Raw genomic sequence first — 21,461 nt, forward strand, 5'->3', positions numbered from 1 at the left:
AAATAGTGAAGGCATATGCATGATCAAGGTTACATTTGTAAATGTAAGTATTTTAAAAGGTAAGTTTTAACACTTTCTGTGTGTGTTTATATATATATATATATATATATATATATATCGCTGCTCCCAGATATCCACAATGTTCGTAAAGAACCGGAAAAAGCACTCTCAGGGGGGGTAATAGTACCAAAGAAAAACTTTTATTTGGTTACCCAAGCACGGACAAGACGCGTTTCGGCACTTCGCCTTTGTCAATTGCGAGGTACAGACGCGCCGCCATTACTTTTGAATCAAATTGAATAACGTCATCATGAGCTTGACATAAAAGTAAAGAAAGGACAAAAACTAAGCAGCAAATATATCGCCATCTTAGAATGTCTACTCTACATAAGACCAGATAGTGTTAACTTTTACAAGTCTCATATTTGCGAGGTTATTTGTAAGAGAATAATGAAAATAAAGTTCTCCCACTACTCGATTTCATATTTACAATATATACAGCATTACATATAGCCCTGAATGGGCAGTGTATCTAATATGCTTCCATCAAGCCCACAGATGGGCAAACCTCTAAACTTGTCAAACCATGTGAAGAATACAATACATAAATCCTAATTTACAGTTCCATAAAAGCAAAATACTTCATAAGACAGAGAAAATTAAACATACAGTATCAGTTCATAGTACGATTCCACAAGATCTTACTATTATATTCAAACCTTAATATCCCAAGTGAACTGCAAGTTCCTCATGTGTGTTAAGCCCCGCCGGGCTTTTACTCTGTAGATCTATAATGTAATGTGATTCGAGATGTCGTAATTTTTGTAGACGATCTCCTCCTCGTGGGAGTGATGGCACACTGTCCAGACAAAAATAGGCCAACAGATCCCTGTTGTGTCCATGTAGTTTGTTAAAATGTCTTGCAACAGGGTACGATTCATCAATATTATTGATGGCATGCATGTGCTCCAGTATCCGCAGTTTGACAGGATTGATGGTACTACCAATGTACCTAAGTCCGCAAGGACACACCAAACAGTAAATCGCGTAGGGTGTGGTACACGTCAGAAACTTAATATACAGCTGGGAGGTTTTTTCGGTGTTCCAGAATTTCTAGGCGCACAACCAGAGTGCCCGCAAGGTAATAATAAAAAGTTAGATAATTGGTATAGGCAATGAGGCGAACGGTAATCCCTCACAACCGCTCAGGGATGGACCAAGATTGATCCATACGAAACACAAGAAAACAACAATTCCCCTGCACTATACAATGTCGAATTATAAGTCTTTAGCAATAAGAGTGTCGGTTCAAGCAGTAGAAAACATTAGAGCACCACCAATTTAGTTGACACTTAAAGAGTAAATGACCAAGTTTGACAAAATAGAAGAATCGAAAAGTTCAGTTCTTTGGTGTAGTGTTTCTGTTTATTGTTCCTGTACATGGGCCAACACGTGTTTCATTGCAGGGAACAGACTGCGAATCTTCAGGGCTGAATAGAAACATAGAGGGTACATTTGCGATCATGTTTATTGTACAAGTGTATTTAAACGGTGACTTGGTTGTGTCACCCATTGTGGAAAAAGCATGCCATTGGGTGACTTCGTGGCAATGTGCATCGCGATCACTAATTTGGTGACATTCGTGAGTTTGAAAGCTATCTTGCTATTCAATGAAGCCTGTAGACAAAAGAACACTTGCCGGAGAAAGTTACAGTGATAAAGTGGAAAGAATGTGGAGTGTTTAAAAAGATATCGCAATCCCAGGTGACTGATACAATGTGTTTAAGAAACTCTAAGAACATCCTACAGAAACATTTAGAGGGTCTAAATCTGTTTAGAAATATTTTTTCTTTCTATTTTAATTCATCTGGGGGGTATGGTTCGACGTAGGACACACCAAACAGTAAATCGCGTAGGGTGTGGTACACGTCAGAAACTTAGTTATTTTCTTAGGGAATTTCAGACCTGGGATAACATAAGTCAAAGTCCTTTTACTGATTTTGCAGGCCTTGCAACGGCCACAAGGATAAAACCCATTCAGAGGTATCTTGTTAGAGCCTTCGGTTTTAGCCACATGATGACTATGAACTAAATCATCTTTTAAGGCTCTTGCTTTGCGATATGTTATTAACGGATTAGAGGGTAAATCCTCTCTAATGATATTGTCCGTTAATAAGATACTCCAGTTGTTTTTGAGTATTCGTCTGATTTGTTCTGAGTTTTCAGAGTAAGTAGTAATCACTCTGAAAATTCCCTTATCTTTGCCTTTTTTCTGTGAAGATTTTAACAGTTCAAGTCTAGGACGTAAATTAACTTTGTTTAGCGCTTTAGTAAGCACTCCCTCCTTATATCCACGAACTCTGAACCGATCTAAACAGAGTTTCGCCGATTTCTGAAATTCACTTTCTGTGGTATTATTCCTTTTCAAAGCGATACAAAAGGGGATGATGGACGGAGCATTTGAACAAATCAAACACTCACCCCCAGTCAACTGATCTGGGTTTAATCCATCACCATTCTTTAGTTCACTCAGCCACCCCAGTTCAGACATGGCTATATGCAAATCAGTCTGACCCTGTGCCTTATGGGAACAGTCCAGCCCGAACTGCCAAGCCATGTCTTCCCTGGACCGGAAACAAGCATCCTGGGACCGGTTTCGGATTCATAATCCTCATCAGCCAGGCTATCTTGAATCCAGTGGCCAAGTGAACAAGGGACTCACGTCTGAGTATACCCTGCCACACTACGGGCGAACAAAGCGATACAAAAGGGGATGATGGACGGAGCATTTGAACAAATCAAACACTCACCCCCAGTCAACTGATCTGGGCTTAATCCATCACCATTCTTTAGTTCACTCAGCCACCCCAGTTCAGACATGGCTATATGCAAATCAGTCTGACCCTGTGCCTTATGGGAACAGTCCAGCCCGAACTGCCAAGCCATGTCTTCCCTGGACCGGAAACAAGCATCCTGGGACCGGTTTCGGATTCGTAATCCTCATCAGCCAGGCTATCTTGAATCCAGTGGCCAAGTGAACAAGGGACTCACGTCTGAGTATACCCTGCCACACTTAGGGCGAACAAAGCGATACAAAAGGGGATGATGGACGGAGCATTTGAACAAATCAAACACTCACCCCCAGTCAACTGATCTGGGTTTAATCCATCACCATTCTTTAGTTCACTCAGCCACCCCAGTTCAGACATGGCTATATGCAAATCAGTCTGACCCTGTGCCTTATGGGAACAGTCCAGCCCGAACTGCCAAGCCATGTCTTCCCTGGACCGGAAACAATCATCCTGGGACCGGTTTCGGATTCATAATCCTCATCAGCCAGGCTATCTTGAATCCAGTGGCCAAGTGAACAAGGGACTCACGTCTGAGTATACCCTGCCACACTGAGGGCGAACAAAGCGATACAAAAGGGGATGATGGACGGAGCATTTGAACAAATCAAACACTCACCCCCAGTCAACTGATCTGGGTTTAATCCATCACCATTCTTTAGTTCACTCAGCCACCCCAGTTCAGACATGGCTATATGCAAATCACTCTGACCCTGTGCCTTATGGGAACAGTCCAGCCCGAACTGCCAAGCCATGTCTTCCCTGGACCGGAAACAAGCATCCTGGGACCGGTTTCGGATTCATAATCCTCATCAGCCAGGCTATCTTGAATCCAGTGGCCAAGTGAACAAGGGACTCACGTCTGAGTATACCCTGCCACACTTAGGGCGAACAAAGCGATACAAAAGGGGATGATGGACGGAGCATTTGAACAAATCAAACACTCACCCCCAGTCAACTGATCTGGGTTTAATCCATCACCATTCTTTAATTCACTCAGCCACCCCAGTTCAGACATGGCTATATGCAAATCAGTCTGACCCTGTGCCTTATGGGAACAGTCCAGCCCGAACTGCCAAGCCATGTCTTCCCTGGACCGGAAACAAGCATCCTGGGACCGGTTTCGGATTCATAATCCTCATCAGCCAGGCTATCTTGAATCCAGTGGCCAAGTGAACAAGGGACTCACGTATTGGGCGACTTAGAATGGCAACCTAACACCACCCTAGTAACTATGGATGTTGTCGCACTATACACTAGCATCAATCCGACCTTAGGTATTAAAGCAATAACTCGTGTTCTGTCAAATCGACCAGCATCTCTCTGGGCACACACACAAATGCTAATCTCAATGATGAACTTAATCTTAACCAACAATTTCTTCATCTTTCACAAACAATGGTACCAACAAAAACGAGGGGTAGCCATGGGATCGAAATTTTCTCCTTCTTTCGCCAATCTTTTCATGGGTGCTTTCGAAGATGACCACATTTGGGGTAACCAAGGCAGCATGTACACTGACTCCATTCTTTTTTGGGGTCGGTATATAGACGACTGCATTTTACTTTGGACAGGCACAGAGGAATTATTACGAAGTTTTTTTAATCATCTCAATCATAATAATTGGGAATTAAACTTCACCATGAAATCAAGCAAAACACACATAGAATTTCTAGACCTTGAATTTTATGTCAAAAACAATAAGTTAGAAAGCAAACTATACAGGAAGCCCACCTCCTGTAATGCCATTTTACGAGCGGATAGCTTTCATCCCTTCCACCAGATCAAATCAATACCGTTTGGAGAATTCCTCCGTGCAAGACGTAATTGCAGTGATGATATGAATCTGAACACGACTATACAAGATATGGAAATGAGATTTGGGAAACGTGGGTACCCAAAAGCCCTCCTTTCTCAAGCAAAAAAGAAACTTTCAAAAATTAAGAGAACTGACACGTTGAAACCCAAAGACCTTCATAAGGCGAAAGACTCAACAGTGAGAATGATCACCGAATACAACGCACTGCATCAATCACCTAGACACAGCATGACCAAACACTGGGGTCTGCTAAGAGAAGACTTAACACTGAAAGAAATAATACCCGCAACTCCTCAAATCACTTTCTGTAAAGGAAGAACTTTGAGAGATAGACTAAGCCCCACAGTCCCACGCAGTGATATGACCCCTAACTGGTTAACTCAACGCAGCAACGGGTTCTTCAAATGTGGTTTTTGCACCATGTGCAAATGGGCTAAGCACAAAACTAAGCACTTCAAGGGACCAAACAAAGAGATATATGACATAAGAGCGAACATCAACTGCACCACAAAATATGTGGTATACATAATAGAATGCCGATGCGGCAAGATATACGTCGGAAGCACAATAAGAACATTGAAAGAGAGAATATCAGAGCACATGCGGGCCATACAAAAACAAGACCCTAAATATCCAGTGGCTCTACACGTGGCTAAATGTCAGACCAACACGGAAGATTTCTTAGTATCTTTTTTTGGAATTGAAACTGTGCCTGCACATGTGAGAGGTGGCAACAGAGAGTTGGCACTGAGACGCAAAGAAGCTACTTGGATCATGCGTCTTCAAAGTATTGAACACGGATTAAATTATGACCCAGAAATGCAATTCTTTCTAGGGAACTAAAAACCTTCTAAAAACTTTGGGTTAATGGTCTATTTTCCGTTGTGTGTTTGGCCCTTTTCTTCATCCTGCTAGATCCGATTCTTAACATCGATCTAATAACATAACTGATTTTATTGAGATTTATCGAAGTAATGCAATTTCTCTTCATAAATTATGTCTTGATATTTCTTATATATAAATTGTGTTTTCATTTGTGTTCCATTTGAAACAGTACATTCACAGATCAATGTTAGTTACTCCCCAGATATACAATACATGTTTAATATAAGACATAAATCCTAAGAGGTGGAACTATACGAATCCATCATTATATCCATGTCCCTAGACAATATGATTTTATCTGGGTGTCTCTTGACCAAAAGGAAAACAACATATATAAACGTGCTCTTTGATGAAGTATATATGGCGCATTCGAGCACATTTTTGCACATGCTCGGTCATACATACGAACATGACTCACTAAATGACCCTTTAATATCATTCGAATAATCCTGCCAATCAGTTATATTGACCATACTCTAAATATGGTAATACAGGAAGGAGTATAGGAAAACGGTATAATATTATAAAAGACACGATATCCTACTAGCACTCGGCACGCATTTTTTGTAGTATTTCTTCCTTTTTTTACGGCCAATGTAACACTAGACTTAATCTCAGTCTACGGTCTAGCCTTTTTCCTCAGGAAGCGTTTCACCGGTACATATTCCGGCCTGGCTTCCGGTCACATGTCCGTCCTTGGAAAACGGCGCCGGGAAACACAAGAGGGAGAACAGTAACGATGAGGTAAGCAAGCTTCCCCCTCCGCGTTTTGGGTGATAAATACCAGACGCAGTTAGTCAGAGTGAAATAGAATACCTCCAACCTATTTTTCAGTTTTTTTCCCTTGTTACTTGTCGATCCAGGTGTACCCGCCTTGTTTCGACATAAACATTTTTATCAATTCCGAAGAAAGCTGTTTATTTTCTCCTCCCGGTATATACAGTCTTGAGAAAATATTGAGGTAGGTCAATCTTGATTTATCGGTTCCCGTATCCTACTGTATACAATCAGACGATTAACTAATTAATGATACACATACACCATTATACCCTTTTTTTAGACTCATCACGTCTCACAGAGCTTTTGTTCACGTATACCTTGATAACTCCGAATACAGGATTCCAAGTTATGCTCTTACCTGGTGCATTTACCTACGTGATTTCGCCCTTTACCTATGAGGGTGAGTGTGTCCTCTTCTTTTTTCTCCTGCCCCCCCAATCGGCCGCCGCAACCCCCCCCCCCGCCATTTTGTCCCAGCAGGATTCTATGTCTAACACGACATTTCCATGCGTTTATTATAGAGCCAATAGTGCATTTGGCAGCTTGTTTTGAGCATGTGCTATACATACCTGGCACCTTTGTAAATATGTATATATTTCGTACTCACGCTGTCCATCTTTTGGAGCAATTTTTACCATTGAACTCTCTTGTTGATGTATGTTCCCTTTTTCTTTTCTTCTTTTTTATATCATTTAATTCAGTACCCATTACCTGTAGACGAGGGAAAGAGTCCATCCATGGATTGGCACTCTTCAAGGAGTCTGAAACGTCCGAGTATAATAAATTCAGACCTTACCTTGACCACACTATGAATTTCCTTTGTAAATATAGACTAGATTAAAAAGGCAAAAGTAGGAGTTCAATCTACGTCGAACCATACCCCCCAGATGAATTAAAATAGAAAGAAAAAATATTTCTAAACAGATTTAGACCCTCTAAATGTTTCTGTAGGATGTTCTTAGAGTTTCTTAAACACATTGTATCAGTCACCTGGGATTGCGATATCTTTTTAAACACTCCACATTCTTTCCACTTTATCACTGTAACTTTCTCCGGCAAGTGTTCTTTTGTCTACAGGCTTCATTGAATAGCAAGATAGCTTTCAAACTCACGAATGTCACCAAATTAGTGATCGCGATGCACATTGCCACGAAGTCACCCAATGGCATGCTTTTTCCACAATGGGTGACACAACCAAGTCACCGTTTAAATACACTTGTACAATAAACATGATCGCAAATGTACCCTCTATGTTTCTATTCAGCCCTGAAGATTCGCAGTCTGTTCCCTGCGATGAAACACGTGTTGGCCCATGTACAGGAACAATAAACAGAAACACTACACCAAAGAACTGAACTTTTCGATTCTTCTATTTTGTCAAACTTGGTCATTTACTCTTTAAGTGTCAACTAAATTGGTGGTGCTCTAATGTTTTCTACTGCTTGAACCGACACTCTTATTGCTAAAGACTTATAATTCGACATTGTATAGTGCAGGGGAATTGTTGTTTTCTTGTGTTTCGTATGGATCAATCTTGGTCCATCCCTGAGCGGTTGTGAGGGATTACCGTTCGCCTCATTGCCTATACCAATTATCTAACTTTTTATTATTACCTTGCGGGCTCTCTGGTTGTGCGCCTAGAAATTCTGGAACACCGAAAAAACCTCCCAGCTGTATATTAAGTTTCTGACGTGTACCACACCCTACGCGATTTACTGTTTGGTGTGTCCTTGCGGACTTAGGTACATTGGTAGTACCATCAATCCTGTCAAACTGCGGATACTGGAGCACATGCGTGCCATCAATAATATTGATGAATCGTACCCTGTTGCAAGACATTTTAACAAACTACATGGACACAACAGGGATCTGTTGGCCTATTTTTGTCTGGACAGTGTGCCATCACTCCCACGAGGAGGAGATCGTCTACAAAAATTACGACGTCTCGAATCACGTTACATTATAGATCTACAGAGTAAAACCCCGGCGGGGCTTAACACACATGAGGCACTTGCAGTTCACTTGGGATATTAAGGTTTGAATATAATAGTAAGATCTTGTGGAATCGTACTATGAACTGATACTGTATGTTTAATTTTCTCTGTCTTATGAAGTATTTTGCTTTTATGGAACTGTAAATTAGGATTTATATATTGTATTCTTCACATGGTTTGACAAGTTTAGAGGTTTGCCCATCTGTGGGCTTGATGGAAGCATATTAGATACACTGCCCATTCAGGGCTATATGTAATGCTGTATATATTGTAAATATGAAATTGAGTAGTGGGAGAACTTTATTTTCATTATTCTCTTACAAATAACCTCGCAAATATGAGACTTGTAAATGTTAATACTATCTGGTCTTATGTAGAGTAGACATTCTAAGATGGCGATATATTTGCTGCTTAGTTTTTGTCCTTTCTTTACTTTTATGTCAAGCTCATGATGACGTTATACAATTTGATTCAAAAGTAATGGCGGCGCGTCTGTACCTCGCAATTGACAAAGGCGAAGTGCCGAAACGCGTCTTGTCCGTGCTTGGGTAACCAAATAAAAGTTTTTCTTTAGTACTATTACCCCCCCTGAGAGTGCTTTTTCCGGTTCTTTACGAACATTGTGGATATCTGGGAGCAGCGATATTGCAGCGGGTCCACCCCCGCGTTTGAAAGCACCCGCTCGAGAGTGCAGCAGGCTGGTGATGGTTGGAGCAAATATATATATATAGGTTTCTATTTACCCATAAAATACTTACATATTTGTGATTAAGGCATGCATGGTAACGGCATGTTTTCTTTCAAAACTACAGGTAAGTAAATACAATGTTTTATATATATTACCTAGTTCCTCTTTCTGCACTTCCCATCCCTCTTACTGTATTTCTGTTGCTTCTTTCTAACCCTTCCTTCTTCTTTCTGCACTTCTCTTGCCTCTTTCTGCATATCTCTTTGTCTTTCTATACCTCCCTTCTTTCTGCACCTCTCTTGCTTCTTTGTGCACATCTTTTGCTTCTGTCTGTACCTCTCTTGCTTCTTTCAGCACCTTTCTTTCTCTTTCTGTACCTTTCCTCCACTTTCTGCACCCTTCTTCCTCTTTCTACACTTCTCTTGCTTCTTTCTGAACCTCTCTTTTTTCTTTCTGCACCTCTCTTGCCTCTGTGTACACATCTCTTGCCTCTTTGTACACATCTCTTGCCTCTTTCTGTACCTCTCTTGTTTCTTTCTTCACCTCTCTTGCCTCTTTCATTACTTTTCTTGCTTCTTTTTGCACCTCTCCTGCTTCTTTCTGTACTGCTATTGCTTCTTTCTGCATCTTTCTTCCTCTTTTTGCACTTCGCTAGCCTCTTTCTGCGCTTCTCTTGCATCTTTCTGCACCTCTTGTGCCTCTTTATGCATATTTCTTCCTCTTTATGCACATCTCTTTCTTCCTTTTGCACTTCTCTTGCTTCTCTCTTCACCTCTCTTGCTTCTTTCTGCACCTCTCATGCCTCTTTCTACACCTCACTCTCTTCTTTCTGCACCTTTCTTGCTTTTAATGTGCTGGCAAAACCCCCCCCCACTAAAATTGGATACTCCTGGTGTGCACCTTATCTGTTTGTTGTCATGACAGAACCACAGTTGTGGAATATATATATATATATATTACCTACTGGCGGTCGCCAGTAGGTATATATAGTTAGGATTTTTTCTCTATGGGTTTTTTGAAAATTCTATGTCTAATAACTTTGGCGTTTGTGGACGGAATTGGCTGAAATTTTCAGGAAAATGGAACATTTTGTTTCTGAGCAGCCACTGGAAATTTGGGGGGAGTTGGTCCAGGGGGGGCCGAGAAAAAAGGGGGGTCCCAAAACGTGTTTTTAACATTGAGTTTTCCATAGGGCGGTTAGCCTCACTTTTAGCCCGAACGGCTGAATGGATTTGCACGAAACTTGGCAAATTTGTAGGGACTGGTAGCCCGATGTGCCTTTTGTAGGTCTCAATATATGTGCTGCAGTGGATTTTGAGAAAATAACGTTCAAAAAAAGATATATATCTGTAAGCGCGGACCAGGCAGCGCCCCGGTACGCGTACTTGACGCGTAACGGAACTTCGCGTAGCGAAGTTGATTGGCTCTCCGGTGTCTGTCAACATTCTAAACAGTCCGGAGCGGCCGCCATCTTGTCTCTCGGTAGGATCGAGAGACAAGAGGAGGTCAAAAGCGAAGGGGCAAATGACCTTAAGGGGGCATAGTAGATACTCCCTGACCCCCTAGGTTTGATGTGGAGGCTTTAAAGGGGCCCCGCGAAGCAAAAAAAAAATAATTTTTTTTTTGTTTTTTTTCGTGGTTAGCGCCCGGTACGCGAACCGGGAAGCGTTCTGGGGAGCGTACCACAATGAAAAATAAATGATAGACTTTTCAAATGCTGTATGTTAATTGATTGTTGGTTTTGTTGATTATTTTTTTTTTTTTTAATTTTTTTTATTGTGTTTCATAATTTATTAAACTTTCTAACATTTCATTGTCAGAAATTTCATAATCATGGAATATAGATTGTAGTCTCTGAGGTTGTAAAATGTCCTCATTTGCAAGGAGGTTATCTACTGCTTGCACACATTGCAGTAGTTCTTGGTCCCATGTTTCATCCATAAATTCAATCTCATTTGGATCAATGATTTCTGTGTTGGACTCTGGAAGGACAATTTCAAATGAAATGTTTTGTTCACTTTCCATTTTTCCTGAAATTTGCATAAAAAAAATATATATTAGTAGAGGTAGGGCACTGTTGGGATTAATTTTAGATAGGCAGTTTTTATCAGAGAATTTATCTTTGGGCAGTGTATAGTATCAGAGTGGAAGTAGGAATATAAAAAAGTGTATCTAAATTTATAAGTACTACAGAGGGATAGTATATAACTAACAGAAAAAGTTTGCCATATTAACTTAAAGTGCACAATATACTTCAGTTTTAAAAATAACAACTTACCTTTAAAAAGAAGTTGAAGTTATTAATGAAAATCCAAATGAAATGTACACCAGGAAGTAGTAGTCAAAATGGCTGTGTTTCCTTCTCTTCCTTTATATATATTCGGGTACATAACCAATCAAATATCATGTAAAAAAAGTAGAAAATGAAAGTAACATTTTAATTGGTTGTCAATTCCAACACTTCAGATGTGTTTTGTGAAGTAATTTACCTCACGGTATTTAGAGAGGACTACAGGCTAAATGGCTAAATGGAATTCCAATCAAATTTGTGAAAATGGTAGGGATTGGTATGTAGTATGAGTTATTCTATATTTGGTGAAATTGTCTCCAGTGGCTTTTCTGTGAACTACTTTCCCACCTTTTTTGATGGTGCGCTTCCCAGGAAGCGACCCGGTACGCGAACCGGTGAGCGCCCTGGTACGCGAACCTTAAGCGTAACGGGAGTTCACCATTTTGTGTTTCGGTCGAATTATGATACAAGATGGAGGGCAAATAATGTTCAGAATGGGTAGAAGGGGGCACGGTAGACTTATCTTGACCCCCTAGGTTTTGTGAGGGTGGCTGAGGAGGCCCATATGTGCAGAAAAAGAAACATTTTTTTTAAAAATTTCGCGAGGTTAGCTCCCGGTACGCGTACCGGGTAGCGCACCAGGGAGCGTATTTTGTTGAAAATTAGTGAAAATAGTTAGAGTAAAAAAATAATTGTGAGTGATTAGATGTAGGGTAGCTCTGAGAAGAGCTTTTGGGTTTATGGTACATTTAGGTACTTATAAGTAGGTACCAATGCACATTTTTAAATTCAGAGTGAAAACTCTGTTGCCCTCATCTGAGAAGTGAACTCCATCTCCTCTGTAGATATCTTGCATGTAGTAACGCAAGTTATTGTTGTACAGGGAGCCCATTCCATGGTCTCTCATGTAAGCTGAAACAGATTTGTTTACATGCTTCCTCGACTTCTCAATTTGTGGACAAAATTGGTTTGACCACCTCCATTTCTGTCTTTGGCATATATTTGAATATACCAAGGCAGTCTGAGGAAAAAGTGCCATTAATTGCTCAAAGGTGTCCTTTAAAAGCATTTCCAGACCTACACCAGTCAAAGTGCCCAAGTCATTACCTCCACAGTGCACAATTAACAGGTCAGGTTTTGGCAAATGCATAAAGGTTTTCACCAATGGTATCAATTGGTGACATTTTAATCCTCTCTGGCCAAACCACTTAATTTCCACATCTTGTAAATTGAGGTTAGGTAAATTCCTGCTTTCAACGTACCTTTGAGCCCAGTGAATATAACTATGACCAACAATCCAGACAGAAAACATGGTGAGAGAAGGTTCTCCTGCAGTCAGATGAAGTGTGGCAATGAAATGGCAGTTGAAAAAATGTGAGTTTGAAATGAAAAAAACTGTGGAGTTTCTGTGTTCATGAAGTAGTAACAGTGATTGGTGGATTTTGATTGATGAAAACAGAAAGTTAGGGTGTAGAGATGTGTTCTTTGAAAGATGTATTTTGAGTGGTCAATAAAAAATCATTAAATGAAAGAAAGCACTGGATATGCAGGTGCACTGAGAGTTCAGAGTTCAATTGCAACATTGTTGTGTGAATTTGCAAACACCAGAGTTTCTCCAAGAGGTGGTTGCTATGGAAAATAGGCAGAAAGGGCAGAGGGGGAAGGGTTTTCATTTGAAAAAAAGTGAGGGAAGAGTTTTGATTGGGTGACATGAGAAATATGTGTGAAGAATTACACCATTTCTGTGCTTTTGATAGCTGCAGACTCTGGAGTGCATACCTTTTGCTCTGCTGAAGACAAATTGGTGTGTTTCTGAGACTGTTTTCAAACTCAAAGTATTTGCTAAGGTGAGAAAATATTTCTTTACTTTAGATAGAGAATAGTGTGCTTTAAGGAGAAAATTATGATTTATGTGGCGCAATTTGCTAGTAAATATGCTCTCACATGTGCATGGAAATTTTTGATTTTGAATGTTTCTGTTATATAGCCATGTTAAAAGTGACTCAACCATGCTGGAAAGTCAATCAAAAAATGATTTCATGTATTTTAATGACATTTTAAGTCATTTTCTGATGTGCAGTGTTTAGAAATTATGATTTGAAAATCGTTTTTGTGGAAAAGGAATTGTTTTTAAAATCATGACAAGGAAATAATGGTGTATGGTTATTTATAAGGCAATTCACTGTCCTTGATGTTATTTTTCTCATTTTATTGTAAGACCTTTCTCTGTGGCGCAAATTGCTTGTAAATATGCTCTTACATGTGCATGAAAATTTTAATTATCAATGTTTGTGTTACATAGCCATGATAAAAGTGAACCAACCATGCAGGAAAGCCAATAAAAAAACGCTTTCATGTGTTTCAATGACATTTTAAGTCATTTTCTCATGTGCAGTTTTTTGAAATTATGATCTGAAAATCGTTTTTGGGAAAAAGGAATTGTTTTTAAATTCAAGAGAAGGACATAATGGTGTATGGTTCTTTATAAGGCAATTGACTGTCCCTGATGTTATTTTTCCCATTTTAATGTCAGACCTTTCTTTGTGGCGCAAATTGCTTGTAAATATGCTCCCACCTGTACATTGAAAATTTTGATTTTGAATGTTTATGTTACATAGCCATGTTTAAAGTGACCCTACCATGCAGGAAAGCCAATCAAAATACGCTTTTATGTGTCTTAAGGACAATTTAAGTAATTTTCCCATGTGTAGTGTTTTGAAGTTATGATTTGAAAATCGTTTTTGAGGTAAAGGAATGTTGTTAAAATTTATGTTCGCCATATGCCCCCAAATTTCTTTCTCAGGGTTGTAGCAGGGTGCTCTTGAGACACCCCTGCACTTTTGGAATAAATTCCTAATTTGTGATGAGCAAATTGTTAATCGCAAATTGCACCTTCATTTATATGAGCCTCCTAGCCCATGGAAATGAATGGGTAATTTGCAATTAGCAATTTTCTCATCGCAAATTTGGAATGGTAAAGAATCGCTATTTATTCCTTAAAATTCGCTTTTTTGGAAATGCAAAATAGTTATATGATACATATGGCGGTTGATGTCTAACAAGATAAGAAGCTTATGGATACATTTATGATGACTGGTGCAATGAAGTAGAAATCACTTACTTCATTGGTAGGCCTTTACAATAAATTATCTCCTCTGTATTCTTCATCAAGCATAACTTTAATCTGCAATCCTGAGTAGGCCTCACCTTAAACAAACCTCTGGATAGGCCACATCTTATTGTCATCCTGATTTAATCATTTATAATTCTAGGGACAGATTTATGATAGGTGTATACCTCTTTTGTGCCACTTAGAAAACATTGTCCATGGGGAAATGAATTAAAATGTCATTAAGACACATGAATGTGTTTTTTTTAAACGTTTGCAATTTTTTTGGGTCACTTTCAACATGGCTATGTGTCTGAAACAGTCAAAATCTAAATTTGCAATGCACTGGTGGGAGCATATTTACAAGGAATGTGCTTCATGGGGAAAGGTCTTATAATGTAATATGGGAAAAATGACATTAGAGATACTGAAATGCCTTATAGAGAAGCATACACCATTATGTCCTTGTCATAAATTTGCAAACCATTACTTTTCCCCAAAAACGATTTTCAAATTATATTTAGAAAACAGTGCACATGTGGAAATTACTTAAAATGTCAATAATTCAAAAATTGTGATTCCTTAAATGCAATGTATAAAAAAAAAATATGTAAAAAATGATATTAAGGATTTGGAAACTACCACCAACTTGTAGTTTGTGGTAATTTGCGAATTCTTTTCAAAAAGAATTTTTTTTTTAAAAAAAAAAGGTCCCATATGACGCCCATACATGCCATTAGGGCATGTAGGTGTGCCATGTGCTCCCAAATTTCTTTTTCAGGGGTGCAGCAGGTTGTTCTTGAGATACCCCTGCACGCTTGAAAAAAATCCTATTTTGTGATGAGCTAATTGCTAATCACAACTTGCAACATTAATTCCTATGAGCCTCCTAGCCTATGGAAATGAATGGGTAATTTGCAATTAGCAATTTGCTCATTGCAAATTAGGAATAGTAAAGAATCGCTATTTATTCCTTAAAATTTGCTATTTATAATATGTAAAATATTTTGATGATACATATGGCAGTTCATCTGTAACAAGATAAGAAGCTTAGGGATAGATTTATGATGAGTGGCGCATCCCCAGGGATGTGACAGTCATCCTGCGCCACTGTTCCGCCACCCATGGTGTGCTGCATTTACAATGCGGCGCAGCATGGGGCAAAAAAGGCACAGATGTGTGACGCATCTGTGCTGTAAAGGTGGCGCATTGCTGGAGTTGTATCGTAAGTGCGATGCAGCTCCAGCAAGGATCAGGGGTGCCCCATCTATACAATGCTGCGTCAAGACCTATGCCAGCTTCAAGCAGGTGCAGGGTTTTGAAGCAGCTTTCTCCTATCTGATTGTAAATGCGGCACACCATGGGTGGTAAAGCAGTGGTGCACATTAACTGGTGCATGCCTGGGGATGTGCCATTTAATATAAATCTGCACTTTAACATTTGAGTATGTGCAGGGGACACAGAGTCGTTGAGGCTTATCCAAGGTTAAGAACAGATGAGTCCTGTTCAGTGAAAAATTAGACATAGGCTTCACCTGCTCAACATCGCTGGACATGGCTAAATAATAGCTGCAAAATGTTACTCTTGTTAAATAATTTTACTATTATAATCTGTGAGATTTGTCTCTTACTCTGCAACATCTCATTGTTGTTGTCTTTCTTTAAAGATAAAGACAACCTCAACATGAGCGACAATCTGCAATCAGTTGATTTTGACCTCATCATTGAACTTGTAATTGAAACATCAGTGGATGTTGATCCATTGGATGATTTAAATCCTGAGGATGAAGAAGAGCGTGATGAGGATGCAGATTTGTCCGAATTATATGATATAGGATGGGAAGATGACCTGCTTGAGCCTTTGGAATTATAAACATTTATTTTTAAAATTTATAATCAATAAAAAGTAAAAAGGTAAACCGTTTAATTTAAAAATAAAGACACCTTCAAAAACAGGTTATGTGTAGTGTCTTCAATAAAATATTAAAATATGCTCATAAAATTAGATCAGATTCACATATAAAATAGCATAGGTAACATAAATATAAATCTCATTTCTTTTCTGCTACTTCTGTATTGTAAATTTGCAAGGACTAAAAAATCTTCTATTTAAAATGTCAAGTAGTGTGTTATGTTTTTGATCACTATTACTGATTTACTGTTTGATAATATTTTTTTATTAACATTTTTATTATATTTTTCCTCAGATTCAACTATGCCTACAAAAATAAGAGAGATGAAGGCTGCAAAACGTCAAAGACAGCAGGAGAAAAAAAAAATGCAGCAGTCCTCTAACAAAAAGATTTCTCAAGCGATGAAGAAAGCACCGGGTAAGAGCTCTAAATATTTCATAAAAAATATTTCAAATAAAAAAAATATTAGTACAGAAAATGTTTCAATCCATAACAACACAAGTAAATCAAATGGAAAGAAAAGGACAAATGAAAATGTTACTGCTAGAGCAAGAGATAAATCTGTGCATGATAGTAGAAGGAAACAACAGTTTACGGAGATTCGTAAACGAATGTTCCGTAACAGGATAATTGGCAATTTGTTAAAAAATATTAAGAAAGGTCAACAGAAATTAGTTTTTTATAGGAGAAAAAAAAAAGTTGAGAAAGTTATTGATCAGGCTTTTGAAATTAAACGTAAGTTATTTATTTTGATAATCAATAGAATTAGGAAGCTAAACAAGGCAATTTTTGATTTCAAAAGAAATAGTAGATGGAAGAGAATAGTTAATCGTAGTAATTTTTGTGAAGTTTTTTCTGGAGAATGGATACATAGTTCAAGCTGTGAGGCATTTTTTAATGAAGAGAGTTATTTCCAGGATAATGATTTGGTGCATGCAGTTGACATCAGTGGTCGTGCTTATGAAGTGAAAGATGGTTGTCCAGTTGAAAAAGAAAAACTTGTGACAACAGAGGCAGAAGAGTTGTTAGGTAATGAGGTTTTAGGAAGACGTGCTAAGGGTCCTGTGTACACCTGGAAGTGTAGTAGTATTTGCAGTGTGCGACAGGATTCTATCAATTTGCTTTGTGATTTTGTACGGTCATTTAACAAGAAAAGTTTGAAGCAGAAAATGAGGTTGTTGCAAGAATTAGATCCTTGCAGAGTGAGAGAAGTGACAGGTTTGCATGGTCATTCACTGGCTTGTCTTTCCAGGAGAGTATGCCAGAGTGTTTTTCATCATTTCAGGATGGTAGCAGTGCATCATAACAAAGTGAGGAAGTTAGTTAGACTGTTGTATTATGCTAAGAGTCCAGCAATTATGCTGAAACAATTATGTGCTGCTCTTCTGCATGGTTCTGAAATAGATGTGAGGAATATATGTGAAGAAATTGAGTTTTGTTACTTTGGAAGTAAAGAGGAGAATGTTGAAATTGAGCAAGAAATAGAGGGTCATTTGGAAGATACTGTACATGTTTCCAGTACAGATAATTTCCAGAGGGAAATTGCGACGTTTGACATGAAATCAAGTGAGAGGCCTAATTTCACTTGTGTGTGTTGTCGACGCACTTATTATAAGAATCAGACTAAGTTAGTGGATTTATATGCAAAAAGTGAAAGGGAAAATAATAGTGAATGGAAGGATTTTGCAACATACTTGATGGTAGAAAATTGTTTTGATTTGGGATTGGATCAACGTGTGTGTACTTATTGTTGTAACAAATTAAAACAAAACCAGATGCCTGCTAGAGCAGTTCATAATAATCTGGAATTGGTTGAGATTCCTTCTGAATTGAAGGATTTAAATACTTATGAATCTATTTTGATTCAAAGTATCCATCCCTTTCAGGCTATTGTAAGAATGGAGCCAAAGACAGGGAAATTGCCTCCATCAGATTTACAGAGAGGATTAAAGGGAAGAGTTGTTTATTTGCCTCTAGATTTGAAGAAAAACATTAACACAATTGGAGTAGAAAAAGTGGAAGAGGAACCTCTGGTTATCTTAGTTAATGGGGTTCCGACAAAGAATAAGAAAATATGGCAAGATTTAGTAGATGTTAGGAAAGTTAAAAAGGCAACATTGTATTTGAAAAAAAATAATAAATACTATAAGAATGTATATGTTGAAGAAGAGGAAGTAAGTGAGGAAGAGGATAGCGATTTGTGTGCTGGTCAAATTGAGAAAGTAGAACCCTCTACTAGTGAGGAAATATATGAACATTATAGTGTTCATCCTTTGCATTCAAAGGAAGTCATGGGGAATGCTATTGAGTTGTTTCAAATGAAACAAGCCAAAGGGAGTCCCATTAGTGTTTGGGAGGAAAGTTTGGAAGCTCGGTGTTTCCCACAGCTTTTTCCAACAGGTCAGGGAGGAAGATATGATGAGCGACCTCATCAAATTCCTGCTTCTGAATACCGGACTTTGCGATTGTATGCAGGAGATGCTAGGTTTCGACAATGCATTCCATATTTGTTTCATCTCCTGTTTGAAAGCGATCTGTCTGGACTGTCATATGCAGTGAACCACATCTTGAAAAGTGGTATACACATGCAAAACATCTCGGCAAGTGATTTTATGGATAAAGTGAATGTCCAAGATAGTATTTTGGATTCTCACCTGATTAATCTCATGGCGTGTCAGCGTGGTACTAATGAGTACTGGTACCGTCGTCATGGTGATTTAAAATGTATGCTGAGGAACTTAGGTACTCCCACATGGTTCCTCACTCTGAGCTGTGCCGAGTATGGCTGGGAAGACTTACTTGAATTTCTACGAGAGGCAAATGCTAACGTAGAAAACATCGAATTCAAGACACCCGGAGAACTGTGCTCTTTGGATCCAGTCAATGTATGTAGGTACTTCAATCATAGATTTGAAGCTATGATGTCTTTCATCATGAATAAGAAGAATCCACCTCTTGGAGAGGTGTTGGATTTCTTCTGGAGAAAGGAGTACCAAGCAAGAGGTGCTCCTCATATACATATGTTGCTGTGGATCAAGGATGCACCTAAATTTGGAACGGATCCAGATGACTCAGTGATGAGTTTCATCCAACAGTATTCTACGTGTGCTGTTCCAAACGCAAAGGAGAAGAAAAGCCTAAGAGAAAAAGTTCTGCGTTTCCAAAGCCATCGATGTGGAAAGTACTGCCGTCGTAAATTCCGAAACAAGGACAAGTTCTACACTAAATGTCGTTTCGGCTTTCCACGACCGGTGATTTCTAAAGGAAGAGTAAACAGTTTGATGTCTTCGCTGCGACACAATGTCATGAAGAAATCACCTAAAAACACTTACAATTTGAAGAGGAACGAAGAGTCCAAGTACATCAACGACTACAACCCGGTGATTTTGTCCATGTGGAATGCTAACATGGATATACAGTTTGTGGCTGATAACTGTATGGCTGTGGCTCGGTATGTGACGTCTTACATCACCAAAAAAGAGAAGACAGAATTGAAGGATATGTGGGAGGACATTTCCCATGAAAAGAGCCTCAGCAAGAAGTTGTACAGTTTCAGTCTGAAGATGTTGTCGCATCCAGAAATCGGAGCGTACGAATGTTCTGACCGGTTGTCTTCAGCAAGTCTCTATGCCAAGTCCAGGAGTATCGTTTGGGCGAGTCTTGGTCTTGCTGCAACGCGTAATCGAGTTCTCAAACCTGTGCGGGAAATTGAGTATTTGGCGGAAAAGGAGCCAAACAGTACCGACATTTTGAAGACAAACATGTTGGATACATATTATCCAAATCGAAGCAGTCACCTAGAGAATGTTTGTCTGTATGAGGTTCTGCAAAATTACATGTTCAAGAGGAACATCAAAGAAGATACTGAGAAAGGAGTGTATGCTGTAATAGGAAGTGAGGGATGTCTGGTGAAGCAAAGAAAATGCCACTTGATAAACCATCGAAAATTGAGTGGCGAATCTCCTGAAAAAAAGGAGTTTTTCTATTTAGCACTTTTGCAACTTTTCAAGCCTTGGCGTGCAGAAGAGGAACTGCTTGGAGATTTCCTCTGTTATGAAGACTCTTTCAATGCCGCCAAGGAGACCATAGAATGTCCTGCTTTTCCCAAATATGTAGAAATGTTGAATGCGGAAATTGAGCAGGAAGCAACAATTGCAGCCGAGATTGCCAGAGACAGTTCTCAGGACAGTCAGAGTTCTGCTTCATTGAGTCAGGATCCACTAGGAGGACCTCTTATTGAAAATGAAGCTGCCACTGCTATGAATGAGGTGGAAAGAGCCATGGCACATGCTCAAGAGGATGCGGTTAACTTAGAAGAGTTGGAAAGGCAACTCAACGTTGAGCAGAGGAAAATATATGACGAAGTTACCATGCAAATTGATCATGGATTAAGTCATGATAAGAAAGAGTGCTCATGTACGTCGTTGAAGCCTGTCCGACTGTACGTGAGTGGAGAAGCGGGAACTGGAAAAAGTTTCCTCATTAAAGCAATTTCATGCTATTTGCAGGAAAGGACAGAGTCATCGCTGTCTTGTGTTGTCACTGCTCCAACTGGACTGGCAGCACATAATATTAAAGGGATTACTTTACATCGTTTACTGATGCTGCCAGTGGAGCATGACAACAAATTAGAATATCACAAGCTATCTGGAGATGCTTGTTTTGAAGTTTCAAGAATCTTGAGGAAAATGAAACTTCTTATCATTGACGAAGTAAGCATGGTTTCCAATGTCATGCTTGCCTTTGTGCATTTGAGGATGCAAGAAGTTCTCAAAACAGAGTATGATGTGTTATTTGGTGGCAAACACATCATTGTTTTCGGAGATCTTCTGCAGCTGACACCAGTGAAAGGGCAACCTGTGTTCAAAATGCTCACGCATGAAGATACCAGGAAGTGCCTAGGCAGCATTGGCAACGTCAATATATGGTTAAACTTCAATTATGCTGAACTGCATGAAAATATGCGTCAGGCAAAGGATGAAGTTTACAAGACTATTCTACAAGATGTTAGAATTGGAAAAGTGACCGAGCATGGAAAAGAAGCTTTACATGCACGATTACTGTCAAATTTATATCCAGAACAAGATGTTGTGCCTGAGAATATTTTTCAGAAAATTACTGATAAGAAATCTGGA

This window comes from Lissotriton helveticus, chromosome 2_1 (assembly GCF_964261635.1).
Source record: "Lissotriton helveticus chromosome 2_1, aLisHel1.1, whole genome shotgun sequence".
Lineage (NCBI taxonomy): Eukaryota > Metazoa > Chordata > Amphibia > Caudata > Salamandridae > Lissotriton > Lissotriton helveticus.